Source organism: Cupressus sempervirens, chromosome 1, assembly GCF_028749045.1.
Source record: "Cupressus sempervirens isolate cs-2001-9-10 chromosome 1, ASM2874904v1, whole genome shotgun sequence".
Taxonomy (NCBI): domain Eukaryota; kingdom Viridiplantae; phylum Streptophyta; class Pinopsida; order Cupressales; family Cupressaceae; genus Cupressus; species Cupressus sempervirens.
Window position 1 is genome coordinate 512,077,210 of NC_143118.1, and position 17,331 is coordinate 512,094,540.

Below are 17,331 nucleotides of genomic sequence, written 5' to 3' on the forward strand. Positions count from 1 at the left end.
GGAACCCCCATGTGCACTAGACTAAAGATTACCAAAGATGATGATTCAAAAGAAGTAGATAAAACCTTATATAGATCAATGATTGGAAAATTACAGTATGTAGTTCATACAAGGCCTGATATTGCTCTAGTAGTTGGAATATTTGCAAGATTCTCAGCTAAACCCAGAGAAAATCATATGATGGAAATCAAAAGAATTTTGAGATAGCTGAAAGCTACTGAAGACTATGGTTTATGGTATAAACTTGGAGGAAGCTTAGACCTAAAGATATTCACTAATGCTGATTAGGCAGGAAATCTTGATGACAGAAAGAGTACAAGTGGTTGAGCGTATTTTCTTGGTAAAATGTTGGTATGTTGGACAAGCAAAAAGAAAAACTACACATCCCAATCTATAGCAAAAGCATAATATGTTGCAGTAGTAGTGAATTGTTCTAATATTGTTTGGTTTAAAAAATTGTTGGAAGACATGAAAGTTGAGATCAAAAAACTAGTTGTCATTTATTGTGATAACACCAGTGCAATTAACATATCAAAGAACCTAGTGATGCATTCCAAAACTAAGCACATTGCTATAAAATATCATTTTGTCAAAGAATTGGTGTAGGATAAATAAATTAGATTGGAATATGTTCATAAAAAAGAACATATTGCAAACATATTCATGAAGCCATTACCTAAGGATGCATTCCCATATCTAAGAGGTAAGTTAGGGGTCATTCCCCTATCTGAAGCTCACTAAATAAAGTTTTAATGATGCATCAATAGGAACCAAGTTGAAGATCAGTTAGTTGATGCAGTATAGTCAAAAGAGAATATTGCATATGAATTAGTACTCAAGCTACGTTGATACTAATTTTGTATGTGTTGTCTTAGGCATGTGTTGTCAAAGAAGGAGAAGTTTACTGTCATATCTTTCTGAAATTTGTTTTGAGAGAAGTATAGTATCAAAGAAGTTATGTAATTCCTTCACAGAGGGAGATTACTACATGAAAGAAAAGAAGTTTTTTGGCAAAAATCTAAGAGGGAGAAACTTTCTATCAGAGAAAGTCTTGTTCTCAAATTTCATTGTGCTATGACATGTTGTGTTGCCATCAATGCTAAAGAGGGAGATTGTTGGATACAATTATCTAATTGTGTGTTTTTTTTTATGTTACACAAATGTCATATAAGTTGTTAGTCAGTGCTTATCGAGCTCGCTTGGTCAACAAGATAGTTTTCTTTGTCTACCAAGAATTCTTGAAGATTACTCTGCGAAGATAGTGTCTATTGATCTCACTCGGGAATCGAAAGAATTTTGGCAAGAAACACTATTAACTAAGCTCACTCAGTTTTCAAAGGATTTTTCCAAGTTTTTAGTGTTAACCAAGCTTCTATTTGTTAACATACAAAATCATTTTAGAATAAGTGTTTACCAAGCAGGGTCGACCAATGAAAGATTTTGTTGATAAGAAGCTTAATCATTTCAAGTATTGTTTCTAGCTGAATATGGTGATGATTATTGGTCATTATAATTTTTAATTCAGCCAATTTGACAATATGGATGGTATAAATGAAAGGTCAAGTTGAGATTTTAGTGTGTTTGCAAATATGCTGATTGAATTAAGAAAGTAAGAGTGAGAGAAAACTTGAAGGATAAGCAGGTATCCTTGTGGAGCAGAAAAGCTTTATTCAATCATGAAGGACCTAGTATGAAGCATAATAGAGAGATTTAATTAGTAATTCAGTTGCATCACAATCAAGTCATTTCATTGTTACTTTCTTGCCATTGTAGCAATGATCTAAAATCTCTTAATAGAGTTGGTTTAACAACCAGTTGTAAATCCTCTAACAAGGTGATGGTTCCATTGAATTGTTTTAAGACCTCTTACAAGACCACTACTTACAAGATGATCAAATCCTCTAACAAGGTCACACCTAATAGTATGTTTTGTAACCTTTGATCAGGTTGGCTCCTAATAGGGCTCACTTTAGAAGAGTGAAAACAATAACTAGTTACATTGGTGGTTTTTCCCATATTAGGTTTCTATGTTAAATCCTGGTGTCTCATGTGTTCATGTTGTTTCTCTTATGTTTGCAAATTTATCACTGTTAATGTTTTACGATCAGTCAAAAGTAAATCACACTCTGCATTTACTGAGTTATGACATTTTTTGTGTGTTTATCGAATATCAACAACAATTAGTTTTTATTGTTGACATCCAAGGGATCTGGGATTTATTTTAGTGGTAACTGATTCAATCCCCCCTCTCAGTTACTCCTTCTATATTTCCAACAATTGGTATCAGAGCTTTTGGTGCTTGCAAGAAAGGTTTCAAGGACCTAAGCTAAAGATCAAGATGTCTTACAAGAGAGAGATTCCAAAACTTAACAGAGACAATGTTTCAGCATGGTAGAGACTTATGAGACTTCATTTGGCTTCCATTAGTGATTTAGGCTTGAAATACCTTGATGAAGAATACAAAACTCCTAGTGGTACATTATTTGTTGGAGATATTGTTGAGGAAAAGAATCATAACACCATGATGATTGATATTGGATCCGCTCTTAGCTATGATGAATTTGATGAGATCAAGGACTACAAAACTACTTTTGATATGTGGAATAAGCTAAAGGACATCTATGGTGGTGATGACAATGTGAGGAGAGCCAAAGCAGAAAGCCTTTGAGGACAATTTGATCAAATGAGAATGAGAGAAGATGAAAATGTTGCCAAGTATGTAGAAAGAATCAAAGCAAGTGTTAGTGAAATCAAAGCTTCTAGAGGAGAAATCAAGGAAGAAATTATTGTAAGTAAAGTTCTGAGAACATTGCTTCCTATCTATATAATTAGAGTATCTGCTATTCAAGAAAAGAGATGTGAGCTAAATCACAAGATAACTTTGGATACCTTAGTAGGAAGATTGACAGCTTTTGAGCTAGACAACTATGACAATGATGTTCTAGCCTCCAAGAATTTTGAATTTGCATTTGAGGCCAAGATTTCACTTAAGGAGAAAGGAAATAAAATAAAGGACATTCAGTTAGAAAGTGAAGAAGAATCAGAAGAAAGTTTTGATAGTGATCTTGAAGTTGTTGAAGCTTTACTTGCAAGGAAATATTCTAAAGGCAAAGTAAAGTACAAAGGTAAAGTTTTGCTAATCTATTTTTCTTGTGAAGAAATTGATCATATTGCTGCCAGGTGCCCAAACAAAGAAAGCAAGGATGAGAAGAAAAGTCACAAGTGCAATGGCAAGAAGGATTTCAAAAATCACAAATCATTCAAGGACAAAGGTAAGAAGACTTGTTTTATGGCTAAATATTTTGATAACAGTGAAGATGAAATAGTATATATTGATGTGAAAGATGAATCTAATGAAGAAGAAGATAAGATGACACTTACCTCTTGTTAGTAAAAAAATTTTCTCAAATGATTTTATATGAAAAATAGAGAAAAATGTATACCAACAAATGAATTCCTATACAGGGCTAAGGAATTCTCTGCTTAAAGTTTCTTCAAATAAAACAGGCACAACTACCTTTATTGTAGATAAAGATTTTTGATCTTTTCACTCAACAGAAAGATCTTTTCAAAATACAATCTATTGACAATGTTGAACCAAATTATTCTATCTCATCAATATAAAATAGATTTTTATGTTAAAGAACCACTTGATTTTAATTATTAATATTATACACATAACTAAAAACTAAGTAATTGAGCAAGAAGATTCAATAAAACTCACTTCTCATAGCTTCCCAAATTTTGAATTGACAACTTCAAAATCAATAACAAACACAACAAAGAGCTTTTATATAAATAGTATCTTTAGAAATACTAATTCAAACAAGAAGATACCAGTATCTACTTCCAAAACTCTTAACAAAATCAAACTGTAGAGTTTTCTTTATATTTGCAAAATTCTGAAATGCTACTTCTAAAACTTAAGATTCAACCAAAAACAAAAATAGTTTTGTTTATTGGTTTGCTAGAGATTAACCCTATCCCATACTAGTTATTACATATTTATAAGGCATTGGGATGAATAGTTTCAGAAATTACCCCATTAGGAGTAAAATAGTCTTTTGGTTAACACAACTATGCTAACTGAAATGCAAGAAAAGTAAAATAACAAAAAACAACAACTAAGTGACTATGTGTAACTATGTGTAACTATTTCTTTTAATCAAGTAGCACTATTCTCGCTAGCCATGTTTCTTGCCACTTTCCATGCTTCATAGGTAGTTGAGAATGATAAAATAATGAACTGATGTGGCTAACCAATGTAGGCAAGCTACTGCTTCTAGATATCCTTTTCTTTCTTCAATTCTACTATCTTATCTTCATGAATTTCCAAGTGCTTTAGATTAATTATTAGCATGGCTTCAGTGTGTACTACATTTGACAAATCTTTCTTATTTGGTGGTTTCTTGTCTTGAAGTTCCTAGAACTTCTTTTGAACCTCTTTGATCACTTCCTCAGATTGGGCAACAAAGTCTTCTTCTTTACCTGTGAACTGCTTGACAAACCACTTAAGGTCTCCTTGAATTATCTAGTGTATGACCTTAAGTTCTTGCAGTGTTTCCTTGATTTTAGTCACACCCTATATTAATGCTTCATTTCTCCATTCAATATAGTCTTTGATCACATACAAGGCTTTTTCATCTAAGCCTACCACAGGATATTTGGCCTGGAATTTTTGTAACCCAAACTCTTGGATATCTTCCAACCATATTAGTACCTTTGCCCAATTGTTTCTCTCCTTCTCATATCCTTCATTACACAAATCCACCTTTTTAGTGATGGTTGGTATTTCTTTTGAAGCCTTATCCAAGAGACCTATATGTTTCATGATGTCATCTAGAACACTTTGCACCCATTCCCCTACTATTTTTGGAACTGCTTTGCATTTATGTAGGTTCTCAAGAGATTGCTCGTTGGTTGCAAAGGACACATCAACGATCATTGACATCTCATTGATCAATTTTGCTTTAGGATGAAGGATGGCATTGATATACTGTGCCATACTCTTAATTGTCTCCTTCATCTCTTGTTTTTCTTATCCATCCTTCCATACCATGCATGCAATATTTTTATTAGAGGTTTCAAAGAATTCCATATCCACCTCACAATTTCCTTTTCCTAGATCAACTTTTGTTATCTAGTAGTCTTGAGGAGCTAGGGATTCATGTGAACTTCCATCTAGTGGCATGGCTATTTCAGCTGACCAATGCCCCGAATTCTTATCAAACTTGATCCTTGATTTAGTTCTTTCTTTCTTCATCTTAGGTGTTTTTCCCAAAAATTTGTTGACTAAATCATTAATCGACATGGAAAGAGAAACCATGCTCCACTTCTTCTCAATAGAAGTTTCCAACCATTTAGGTGTGACTGATCCTTTGTCTATGGTAGGGTAGAATTTGGCCAAGTCAAGATTACTCTCTTGGCCTTCAATATTTACTGGTAACTTTTGAGATTCAAGTACACTATCTGCCATAGGTAGTTCTTCTGCAACCTCGAGATCAACTGTTATTGTACCATTGCTTTTGGTTGTTGATTCCTTCTTTGTGCTTGAATGGGTCACCATTTTAATTTTAGGAGTCCCTTGTTGAACTTGAAGTTGAAGTGGTTCTAGAATTGCTTCAACTTCAACTTTAACTAAACTTGCAATAGGATCATGAACATCTTGATTAGTGATCACTCTTTTCTTTTGTGGAGCCCTTTTACTTTTAGTTTTTGAAAACTTCCTAGTCGGTCAGGGGTGGCAATAGTTTTTGATTTTATCCAACTTTTAGTCCTAGCCAACACATCCTTAGTGCAAGAGAATACACCATCTTCTTCTCTCCTTCCCTAATCAATTTCAAAAATAAACATGCACTCAATCTGGTTAATGTAAAATGGGTCAAGCACCTCTTCAAAATACTCCTCTTTCAGCCCACATGTATCAAGATCCACATTAAACATATTGATTTGTTTAATAGTTAGTTGTGACCACAGTCTTTTCCTTACTTCAAATTCAGATGGGAGATAGATGGGAGCTTCAAACTTGAACTTGAACTTAATTGAAACTTCAAGTTCAACTTCATGATTAACAAAAGGCTCACGAATGAACTGCCTTTGGACATGAGAAAAAAATATATGTGGTAACAATTGGCTCTAGCTAGGGAAAGAGACTAGAAGGATCATAGATGAACTCAGGATCTTTGGCTTTGCAGATTGACTCAAAAAGACACAAACAAAAGAACTAAATAAGGAAAGAAAAAAACCCAAAAAGATGGTATTTGCAATGAGACAGAGAATAGACTTAAACCTAGTAGAGCTTGAGGTCCTACCCATTATAGGACAGGGGAAGATCATCTCCATTAAGATATTGCAACTTGAAGGCATTTGAGCCCAATTCCTCAAATATTACAAATGGTCCTTTCCATAAGCTCTCAAATTTGGTGTGAGCTCCTTTGGGTTCCTTCCTCTTATCCCATAGCAGTACCTAATCTCCTTTCATAAATCTTAATGGGCTTGTTCTTCTATTGAAAATTGTTTTGACCCTCACTTGATGGTTGGTGATATGATCTACCAACTCTCTTCTTTCTTCTTCTATTTTCTGGTGATACAATATTCTTTTCAATGGGAGAATGAAACACTTCATCTTCAATTGCTTTTTTGTAAATTCAAGGTACCTAGTTCCAAAGGTAGGGACAATTGTGCTTCAACTCCATACACTAGCTCAAAAGGTCTCATGCCAATGGCTCTTTTGGGAGAAGTTCTATCACCCCAAACTGCTTCATATAACTTCTTATGCCAATCTTTCCCCTTTTCATCTACTAGCTTTTTCACAATATTCACCAAATTTTTGTTCGTGGACTCTACCTGTCCATTGCCTTGAGGGAAATAATCTGAAGCATGAGATAGTTGGATACCATGATCATAAAAATACAATTGAATCTCCTAGGATGAAAAAATTTGTGCACTATCAGTCACAATTTTGTTAGCTATACCAAAACATGTTAAAATATTTTCTGTCAAGAATTTACACACTACCTGTGATGTTGTTGCTTTAACAAGAACTTCCTCAACCCATTTAGTAAAGTAATTAGTAGTAGTAAGGATGTGCATGTATGTCCTACACTTGAATTTGGATTAATAGGCCCTACAAAATTCAATCCAAGGGTTCTTCTATAATCATAGGTTTTAGAGGAAGATTAGCTAATTGTGGTTTCCCAGTAAACAATATACATTTCTCACAATTTCTCACCCAATGATAGGCAACCCTGAACATACCTGGCCAGTAGTATCCACTTCTTAGGATTTTGAAGGTTGTCACTGTTGATGAAAAATGTCCTCCACAGGCCCTATCATGGAAGGTTTTTAGTAGTTTCTCTTGTTGGTCAACATCAACACATCTAAAGAACATACCATCTAAGCCCTTTTTGTACAAGATATCATCAATAATAAAAAATTTGGCCACTCTGAGTTCAAGGCTCCTTCGATCCTTTCCTTTTAAATGGTCTTGACATCTCCCATATGTCAAGAAATAAGCTATGTTAGAAAACCATTCATCTTTCAAGCCAACAAACAAACAATTGGGATATGGTTCTTCTTTTTCTCCTTCTAAAATAAGTTTACATAGTCCTTGTCCTCAAACCAATTTAGTTGGGCAGACATCTAGGTCAAACTCTTGTACTTTTGCTACCCAGGTTGCTTGATTATTAACTGCTACATCTTGCTATGTAAGGATACTCTTTACTACAGTGGATGGTACATAAACTAAAGAATGTGAATGCAAAATATAGTACCGAAAGTATTTCACTACTTTCACAACAACAAAGGCTTGTTTTTTAGACAAGGAGTAATTTAGCTCATGTTTCTTCAATGTGACACTCATAAAAGAGATAGGCATCTCCTCTCCTTTGTTATTCTTTTGAAGCAATATTCCTAACATGGTATGTTCTGAAGCATAGTAGTATATTATAAAATCTTTTTTGAAATCAGGATGAAAAAGCGTTGGAGCTTTAGCAATAGTCTCTTTTACCTCTTTGAATGCTTTAGATGTTGGTTCATCCCATTTGAAATTTTGCTTCTCACTGAGCAATTTGGCCATAGGTTTGATGGTCTTTGCAAAATTAGGTACAAATTTCCTAAGGAAATTGATTTGCCCAAAGAAGGATTTAACACCATTACGATTAGCAAGAAGACATGATTGTTGAATAGCTTTTACTCTCTCTAGATCAATTTTAATTCCTTCTTTTGAGACCATGTGCCCAAGTAACTTTCCCTTAGTCATAGAGAAAATTGATTTCTTAAGGTTCAATGAAATTCCATGTTCCTTACATTTTTCAAGCACTTTCCTTGGATCCTTTAGGCAATTCTTTCATCTTTTGGAAAACATTTTCATGTCATCAAGATACACTATGATACATCTATCTAGCAAATGACCAAAGGCTAAATTCATGGCTCGTTGAAAGGTGGCACCTACATTTATTAAGCCAAAAGGTATCCTGTTATAGGAAAAAGTGCCCCAGGGTGTTGTGAATGTAGTTTTGTGTTGATCTTCCTCGACAACTTCTATCTAATTATAGCTTGACAAGACATCTAAAAAGGACATAATTTTTGAACCAACAACTAGTTGAAGAATTTGATCCATCATAGGTAAGGAAAAATTATATTTTAAGCTTGCTTGATTAAGGTTTCTAAGGTCAATGTATATCCTTATTTCTCCATTCTTTTTTCTTACTAGTACTATGTTGGCCACCAAGGTAGACTGGTGAATTGGAAAGATGATGCAAGCTTTAAGAATTTTGTTAATTTCTTTGAAAACTGCATCAAAAACCTTTGGATTGTACTTGCTCAACTTTTTCCTAAAAGGGGTAGTACCTAGTTTTAGAGTGATATGATACTTGAATTGGCCATTTCTAAAAGTTTTTAAGTCTTCATAAGACTAAGCAAAGACATCTATATATTCCTGTAAGAAGCTTGATGAATCTTTCTTTATCATCTTCTCCACAACAGGTTCCCAAATTGATAATTTTGGGATTATGTTTATCTCCCAAATTCACCTTTTCATAATCAGCATTTGGATCTTCTTTAGGTGATAAGTTTTGGGCCAAGAAAGTATCTCGCCTGTCAAAAAGTTTTTAAAGATCAACTAGGCCTTTAGGTATTACATTTCCTTTTAATTGTAACACATTACTTTCATTAGTGAGATGAGATAAGGACAAAACTCTCTACATTCATAATCTAAACTTTTAAAATAATTAGTAGAGAATTTTTCAATACTTTGTAAAAAAGAATTAATGTGAGCATCATCCTTAAATACTTGTCATGAATTGTTATTGTCTAGGACACTGGGCTTGTGGATTATCTCAACTAAATATTTGTTATTTATGAAATCCAAGTGAGGAATCCATAAGGAGGTTGACACGGCTAGAGAATCTGCTTTATCATTAAGTTCTCTAGGAATCACTTCAATTGCAAAGGCTTCAAAATACTCAATCTCATCCCACACATGATTCCTGTAATGTTTTAGTCTTTGATTCTTTATTGAAAACATGTTTTTAACTTGCTTTACTATTAGCTTAGTGTCTCCCCTTGCTTTTAGCAGCTTAATGTTTCTTCTCTTGGCTTCTTCTATTCCTAGAAGCAAGGCTTAATACTCTACTGAAAGCAAGTTTGTAAGAGGAAGGAAAATTCTAACCATTAGAAGATATTAGTACTATGCCAACCCCAAATCCATTAGAACAACAACTCCCATCAAACTCTAAAGTCCATAGTGAGTCTTCAACTTCTGATTTCTCACCTGTTTTCTCATTTTTAGACAAAATCAAATAGTTAGAAAAATTAGTCTCTTGATAAAGGATTTGAGATTTGGGATCATCAGATGGAAAGACCGTGTATTTGGATTTGGCTTCAGGTAACAATATTACTTTTTCTTTCCCCACAGGTATAACAGCTTGAGACCAATCCATTTTAACTTCCCCTGCCAAGTCTCGACAAAAAGTTTGGCTAAGAAGAATACCATAATTGGTAGGAATGTCTGCCACTAAAATAGTAAGCTTAATTCTTTTCTCAGGATAAGCTACTAAGGAAACTTGGGCATCTTTAATATGACCTATTAAAGGGACTTGCTTGAAATCCATGGAATAACACTTACCAAAGGTTTTAGTTAAAGGAAGATTAAGAATTTTTGCTACTACAACTAGCATTATATTGTTAGAAGAACCTAAATCTATGATGCAATTATTTAGCTTAAAACCATGGAGGAAGAGGAATACATAAAAGGGATAAGGTTTTTGAGAAAAATGGGTTTTAGGACTGACTTTTTCTAGTTGAAGTATCCCTTCTTGGTTATTAGATGCTTGGGTTTCCCATTTCTTTGGTTGATGATTTTCATTTATTTTCTTAGTAGACATTTCATTGTTCTTTGAGACCTTGGTTTCATTTATTTGTTTAGTTGCAAAATCAGGGGATGATTGGTGAACATATTCAATCAGTTTGTTGAGATCTCTAGGATTCATTCTTGGGTATTCAGTAGGGGAAATCTTTATTTTAGATGCTTTACAAAACTCAACAATGTCAAATGTGGAATCAGGATCAAACCTTTACAGAATTTGGGGTGTCTTTGATTGCACGGGTGATGAATTATTTTCATTTTCCCCCTTTGTCTTTGATTCATTTGCCTGAGTAGGGATTGGATTATTTTTAGAATCACCAGCTTTAGTGGCTGTCTATCCATGGGTTAAGACTGAGCATGCAGCTTCTTCTAAGGTTAAAAGGATATCACCACTTTTCTCAGAATCAAATTCATATTCAAGATAATAGTTTATGGAGTCGCCAAGTTCTTCCTCTATTTTCACATTAGCTGAGGTCATTTTTTCTGCTTCAAATTGCTGATATCTTATATTCTTAGGGCAAGAACTTCCCTCATGATCATTTTTATTAGGTGGAGCTTCAATATGCAATCTTTGTTGATTTGGGGACAAATTAATTTGTTTTCCTTGAAAACTGCTTTGACTTGGATATTTTCTTGGAATATCCTAGTATTAAGTGTTCATTTTAGGAATTTTCTTCTTAATAGTCATCACATCATTCATGAGTTTCTAAACTAATGGGTCTAATTTTTCTAAAGTATATGGTTGTGACTTTGAAGTCTACATTTCCCATTTCCACTTTCCTATGGCTAAAAGGTTATCTTCTAATTCAACATCTAATCTTTGAGCAACATCAACATCTACTACCTTGTCTCTCCTTAGATGAAAACTAATATTTGGAGTCATTGCATTAACAAAGAAACCTTTGCAGTTCTCTACATTAGGTCTTTTAGTGGTAGGGATTTTATGTAGTGTTTTATTGAACTTTGCTACAAAATCTCTCATGGGATCATGTAATTCTTTCCTAAGTTGGGTCAATTGGAGGAGTAGAGTATGTTCATCATCAATAGATTTAAACCTATTTTCAAAATTATTTCGCATCCCAGCCTAGGTGGTGATGGACCCTTGCAAGAGATGATGAAACCAATCAGTAGCATCATCAATTAAAGTTTGGACAAATGGCCTTACAGCTACATCTTCATGAGCAATAGCCATAACTGTACATGCATTTTTAAAGGCATTGAGATGTTCATCAATAGATTTCTTCCCATCTCCATTGAATGTGGGTAATACTTCTCTAGCACCTTTAGGAAGAGGATTAAGGTTAGCTCGTAGGGCTAGGGGACCTACTTGTGCACCCCACGGGTTAGCAGCCATTCTTTGTGGGATGAAACTCAAAGGTTGAATGTTGAAATGAGAAGGAACTAATGTCCCTGGTAAGATTAGGGCTTGAAGGTTTACATTTATAAGGGTAGGTTTTTGAGGAGATGTTGGCCTACTTTTTCTTTTAGTCGACTTCTTGCATTTATTAGAGATATTAAGAGAAAAATTAAAACTCTTTATAAATTCATAAGATTGATCAATAAATCCCTTCCTTTCTTCACTTTGAGTGTACTTCTTACTAGCCAGTCTATCATAATAGTACAAACATTCAAGACTCAAAAAGGTCCTGGGACTAGTCTATTGACTATTGCTTCTTCATTAGCAACTGGTACACCTCTGATGAGTTTGACCCTTTCTTCTTCTCTTTCAAGCACTTGATTAACTTGTGTAAACTGTTCTAGGCTTGTTTTGAGTTTCTAGGATTGTGTACTTAGGTTTGAAATAATTTCCTCTTGAGTATTATCAAACCCTAGGCCTGGTTGAAGTATAGGGAAGATTTCATGATGAGGTAAAACCATTTCTAGTCTTTCCTATTAGAGTAGCCAAAAACTGTTAGTAAACAATTTTTCTCAAATGATTTTATATGTAAAACAAAGAAAAATTTATACCAAAAAATAATTTCCTATATAGGGCCAAGGAATTCTCTGCTTAAAGTTTCTTCAACTAAAATAGGTGCAACTACCTTTATTACAGATAAATTTTTTTGATCTTTTAACTCAACAGAAAGATCTTTTAAAAATACAATTTGTTGACAATGTTGAACCAACTTATTCTATCTCATCAATATAAAATATATTTATATGCTAAAGAACCAGTCGATTTTAATTAATAATATTATCCACATAACTGAAAATTAAGTAATTGAGCAGGCAGATTCAATAGAACTCACTTCTCACAGCTTCCCAAATTTTGAATTGACAACTTCAGAATTGATAAAAAACACAACAAAGAAGTAGATACTAGTATCTACTTCCAAAGCTCTTAACAAAATCAAATTGTAGAGTTTTCTTTGTATTTGTAGAATTTTGAAATGCTACTTCTAAAACCTAAGATTTAACCACAAACAAAGTTAGTTTTGTCTATCAGTCTATTGGAGATTAACACTATGCCATACTAGTTATTACATATTTATAAGGCATAGGGCTAGACAGTTGCCAAAATTACCATGCCAGGAGTAAAATACTCTTTTGGTTAACACAACTATGCTAACCAAAATGCAAGAAAAGTATTTTTTTTAAAAGAACAACTAAGCGACTATGTGTAACTATTTATTTTAATCAGGTAGCACTATCCCCGCTGGCCATGTTTCGTGCAACTTTCCATGCTTCATAGGAAATTGAGAGCCGTTGCTTCTAGATCTCCTTTTCTTTCTTCAATTCGTCTATCTTATCTTCATACATTTCCAAGTGCTTTAGATTAACTATTAGAATGGCTTTAGTGTGTGCTACATATGAAAAATCTTGCTTGGTTGGTGCTTTCTTGTCTTGAAGTTCTTGGAACTTCTTTTGAACCTCTTTGATCATTTCCTTAGATTGGACAATGAAGTCTTTTTCTTTACATGTAAACTGCTTGACAAACCACTTAAGGTCTCCTTGAATTATCTGGTGTATGACATTAAGTTCTTGCAATGTTTCCTTGATTTTAGTCACCTTTGTATTAATGCTTCATTCCTCCATTCAATACAGTCTTTGATCACATACAAGGCTTTTTCATCTAAACCTACCACAAGACATTCAACCTGGAATTTCTGTAACCCAAACTCTGGGATATCTTCTAGCCATATTACTACCTTCGCCCAATTATTCCTCTCCTTCTAATATCCTTCATTACTCAATTCCACCTTTTTAGTGATGGTTGATATTTCTTTCAAAGACTTATCCAGGAGACCTATATGTTTTGTAGTTTCATCCAAGATGCGTTGCACCCATTCCCCTACTATTTTTGCAATTGCTTTGCATTTGTGCAGGTTCTCAAGCGATTGCTTGTTGGTTGTAGAGGACACATCAATGACCATTGACATCTCACTAATCATTTTTTCTTTAGGATGAAGCATGGCATTGATATACTATGCCATACTCTTAATTGTCTCCTTCATCTCTTTTTTGTCCTATCCATCCTTCCATACCTTGTGTGCAATCTTCTTATTAGAGGCTTCAAAGAATTCCATATCCACCTCACAATTTCCTTTTCCCAGATCAACTTTTTTTATTTGGTAGTCCTCAAGAGCCAGGGATTCCTATGAACTTCCATCTTGTGGCATGGCTATTTTAATCCACCAATGCCCTTAATTCTTATCAAACTTGATCCTTGATTTAGTCCTTTCTTTCTTCATCTTAGGTGTTTTTCCAAAATATTTTCTAACTAAATCATCAATTGGCATGGAAAGAGGAACCATGCTCCGCTTCTTCTCAATAAAAGTTTCCAACCATTTAGGTGTGACTGGTCCTTTGTTAGTGGTAGGGGAGAATTTGGCCAAGGCAAGATTACTCTCTTGGCCTTTAGTATTTACTGGTGACTTTTGAGATTTAGGTACATTGTCCACCATAGGTAGTTCTTCTGCAACCTCAAGATCAACTATTACTATACCTTTTCTTTTGGTTTTTGATGCCTTCTTTGTGCTTGAATGGGTCACCCTTTTAGTTTTAGGAGTCCATTCTTGAACTTGAAGTTGAAGTGGTTCTAGAACTGCTTCAGCTTCAACTTCAATAGGACTTGCAATAGGATCATGAATATCTTGATTAGTGATCACTCTTTTCTTTTGGGGAGCCCTTTTACTTTTAGTTTTTGAAAAATTTCCAATTGGGTCAAGGGTGGCAATAGTTTTTGATTTTATCCAACTTGCAGTCCTAGCCAACACATCCTTAGTACGAGAGAATACAAAATCTTCTTCTCTCCTTCCGCGATCAATTTTGAGAATAGGAATGTACTCAATTTGGTCAATGTAAAATGGGTCAAGCACCTCTTTAGAATCCTCCTCTTTTAGCCCACATGTATCAAGATCCACATTAAACATATTGATTTGTTTAACAGTTAGCTACGACCACAGTCTTTTCCTTACTTCAAATTTATTAGGGCAATTTGCCCAGTAGTCTTCTAACTGTGGAATATGAACAAGAGAGATTGCATTCTTAAAATTATTCCTGACAAAACCTGTATGATCAAAATATTCCCGAGGCAAGAAGGGTTTAAAACATAGACAAGTCAATGATGCTTTTGTTAACATAGCTTGCTTTAGGCTAGGACATATATAATGTCCAATTTCAATAGGAAAGAATATAAAAGATGACCTCTTAGAAATCTCAAAAGACTTTACCATAGAGACAAATTGACTGCACATTTAAGATAAAACTATAGAGTCTAAGCAGTGATGAGGCAACTTCAATGGCTCACTAGAAAAACCACCCATCTTGAGATATGTGAACCTAGGAAATTGAATGTAAAAGTAGCCATAGACTTGTATAGCTTGCATGGCTTCTTTAGACAACCTATCATTTTCATGACCTTGAAGTTCAAAGACCAGCCTTCCCAAAAAGACATCATTTACCCTTCTGTATGCCTTACACAAAGAAACTTCTTGAAGATCACTGTAATATTGGTAAATGGGCATTTCATCGGTCCAAGGTGAACATGGGAGGTTTTCCCATTCTTTAGACACTGCTAGGATATAAATCAAATAAGAGTACAAGAAAAATGGACCAAAGTTGTTGATAGCCACTAAACCCTTGTGCAAATTCTTAGCAATCAGGTCAGCCCAACAAATTAACATATTTCCTTCAACAATCTTTTGGATGAAGAAATACATCCAAGACTCCTAATGAAATGGATGTTCATTTCCCTTAATTCTATTCAATAGAAGTACAATGTCTACAATTTCCTTTATGAAGTGCTCAATGGTTAAAGGTTTTGGCAACCTTGAACCACCCTCTGCCAGTTTTAGAAGCCAAGATTGGGCTCCCTTATTATCATAACTGCTTTTTCTTTTGGCATATAGGTGTTTTTCTTCCTCAAACATCTTTGTTTCATAGGGTTCTTTGTGAGGGATCCTAAGGTTTGAATAGACATTGGTTCTATTAATCTTAACTATTACTTCTCCTAAAATTTTCTTGATACACCTTGTGTTAGGGTCATAATGGTTTGCACACTCAATAACTAGCTCTGGACATGTGACTGTTGCAGGAAATGTGGCAGCTTCAAGAAACCCACTATTAGCTAGTCTTTGATAAATGGGGCATGATTGGGTATTTCTAGCTCTTTCAATGACATTGGTTAAATTTTTATTAACTAGGAACATGTGATGAATTTTAGGCAAAGAGTTAAGAAGACATGGCTTTTCAAATTTGGGCATCTTGGGATGAAATAATGTCATGGCTTTCTATGGAGTAATAGGGTCTAAAAGATACAAATGGAAATATTATAGAACAAAAGAAAGCACAAATAAAATTGTAGAGGGTAATGGTGGTGCACTTACAGTTTGACAGAGCCATATCTTGCAACTTGTTCTCCCTATTAGATGACGCTGGAATTTCTTTTGAAAATGGTAGAATGAGTAATGAAATCATAGTATAGATTTGGCAAGTAAATGCAATAATTACTATTCATATGTTGCACATTAGAAAAGACCCTCTGAGTAATTTGTTATAAATTCCCATCAAATACACATGCCTATTAATACTCCATGTCATCATGAAATGACAAATTTTCTTTTTCACCAAATCTTTCCATATCAGGACACGTGCCACCTTAATGTTCTTCTTTATTATATTGAATGCTTTGGTAAATGTCTTTATTGGGACATCCCTCACTTTTTTAATCCATAGATTAAAAGCCTACATGAAAACATAGCGTTAGTATACAAGATTGACATTGAAGTTTAAGTTGAAGTTTGTGATAATCGGGCTTCAACAACTTTGACTTCACCAAGATTGACTCTAGGAAAGAAAGTGGAGTTGAACATATGGGAGACATATGGGAGCTTCAAACTTGAACTTGAACTTAATTGAAACTTCAAGTTCAAGTTCATGATTAACAAAAGACTCACGACTGAACTGCCTTTGGACATGAGAAAATATATGTGGTAACACCTCTCATATAAGTAAGAATGAGACATGGATCATAGATAGTGGATGTTTACATCATATGACTAGAGACAAAAAAAAGTTTGAACACTTTGAAGACTATGATGGTGGTAGTGTAAGGTTTGGAAGCAATGAACCTTGTTGCATAAAAGGGAAAGGCTAAATCTCATTAACCAAAGAACTTGTATGTGACAATACTTATTGGGTTGAAGGACTAAAAAATAATTTGTTGAGTGTAGCACAACTAATAAACATTGGATTCAAGTTTCAATTCATGCATAGAAATGTAAGACTGCTAGATAAAAAAGGCAATCTGATTGGATCAGGAAAACAAATAAGAGGTAACCTATTTTATCTTGATCTTGGTGATTGTTCATGTTTTATTTCTCAAATGGAAGAAAGTTGTTTATGGGACAAAAGATTATATTGTGCAAAATTTGATAATATGGTCAAGATAATAAAATTCAAAAAAGTAAGAGGTATTCCTAGTTTGAAGAAACTAGACATTGGTTTATGCCAAAATTGTTAGA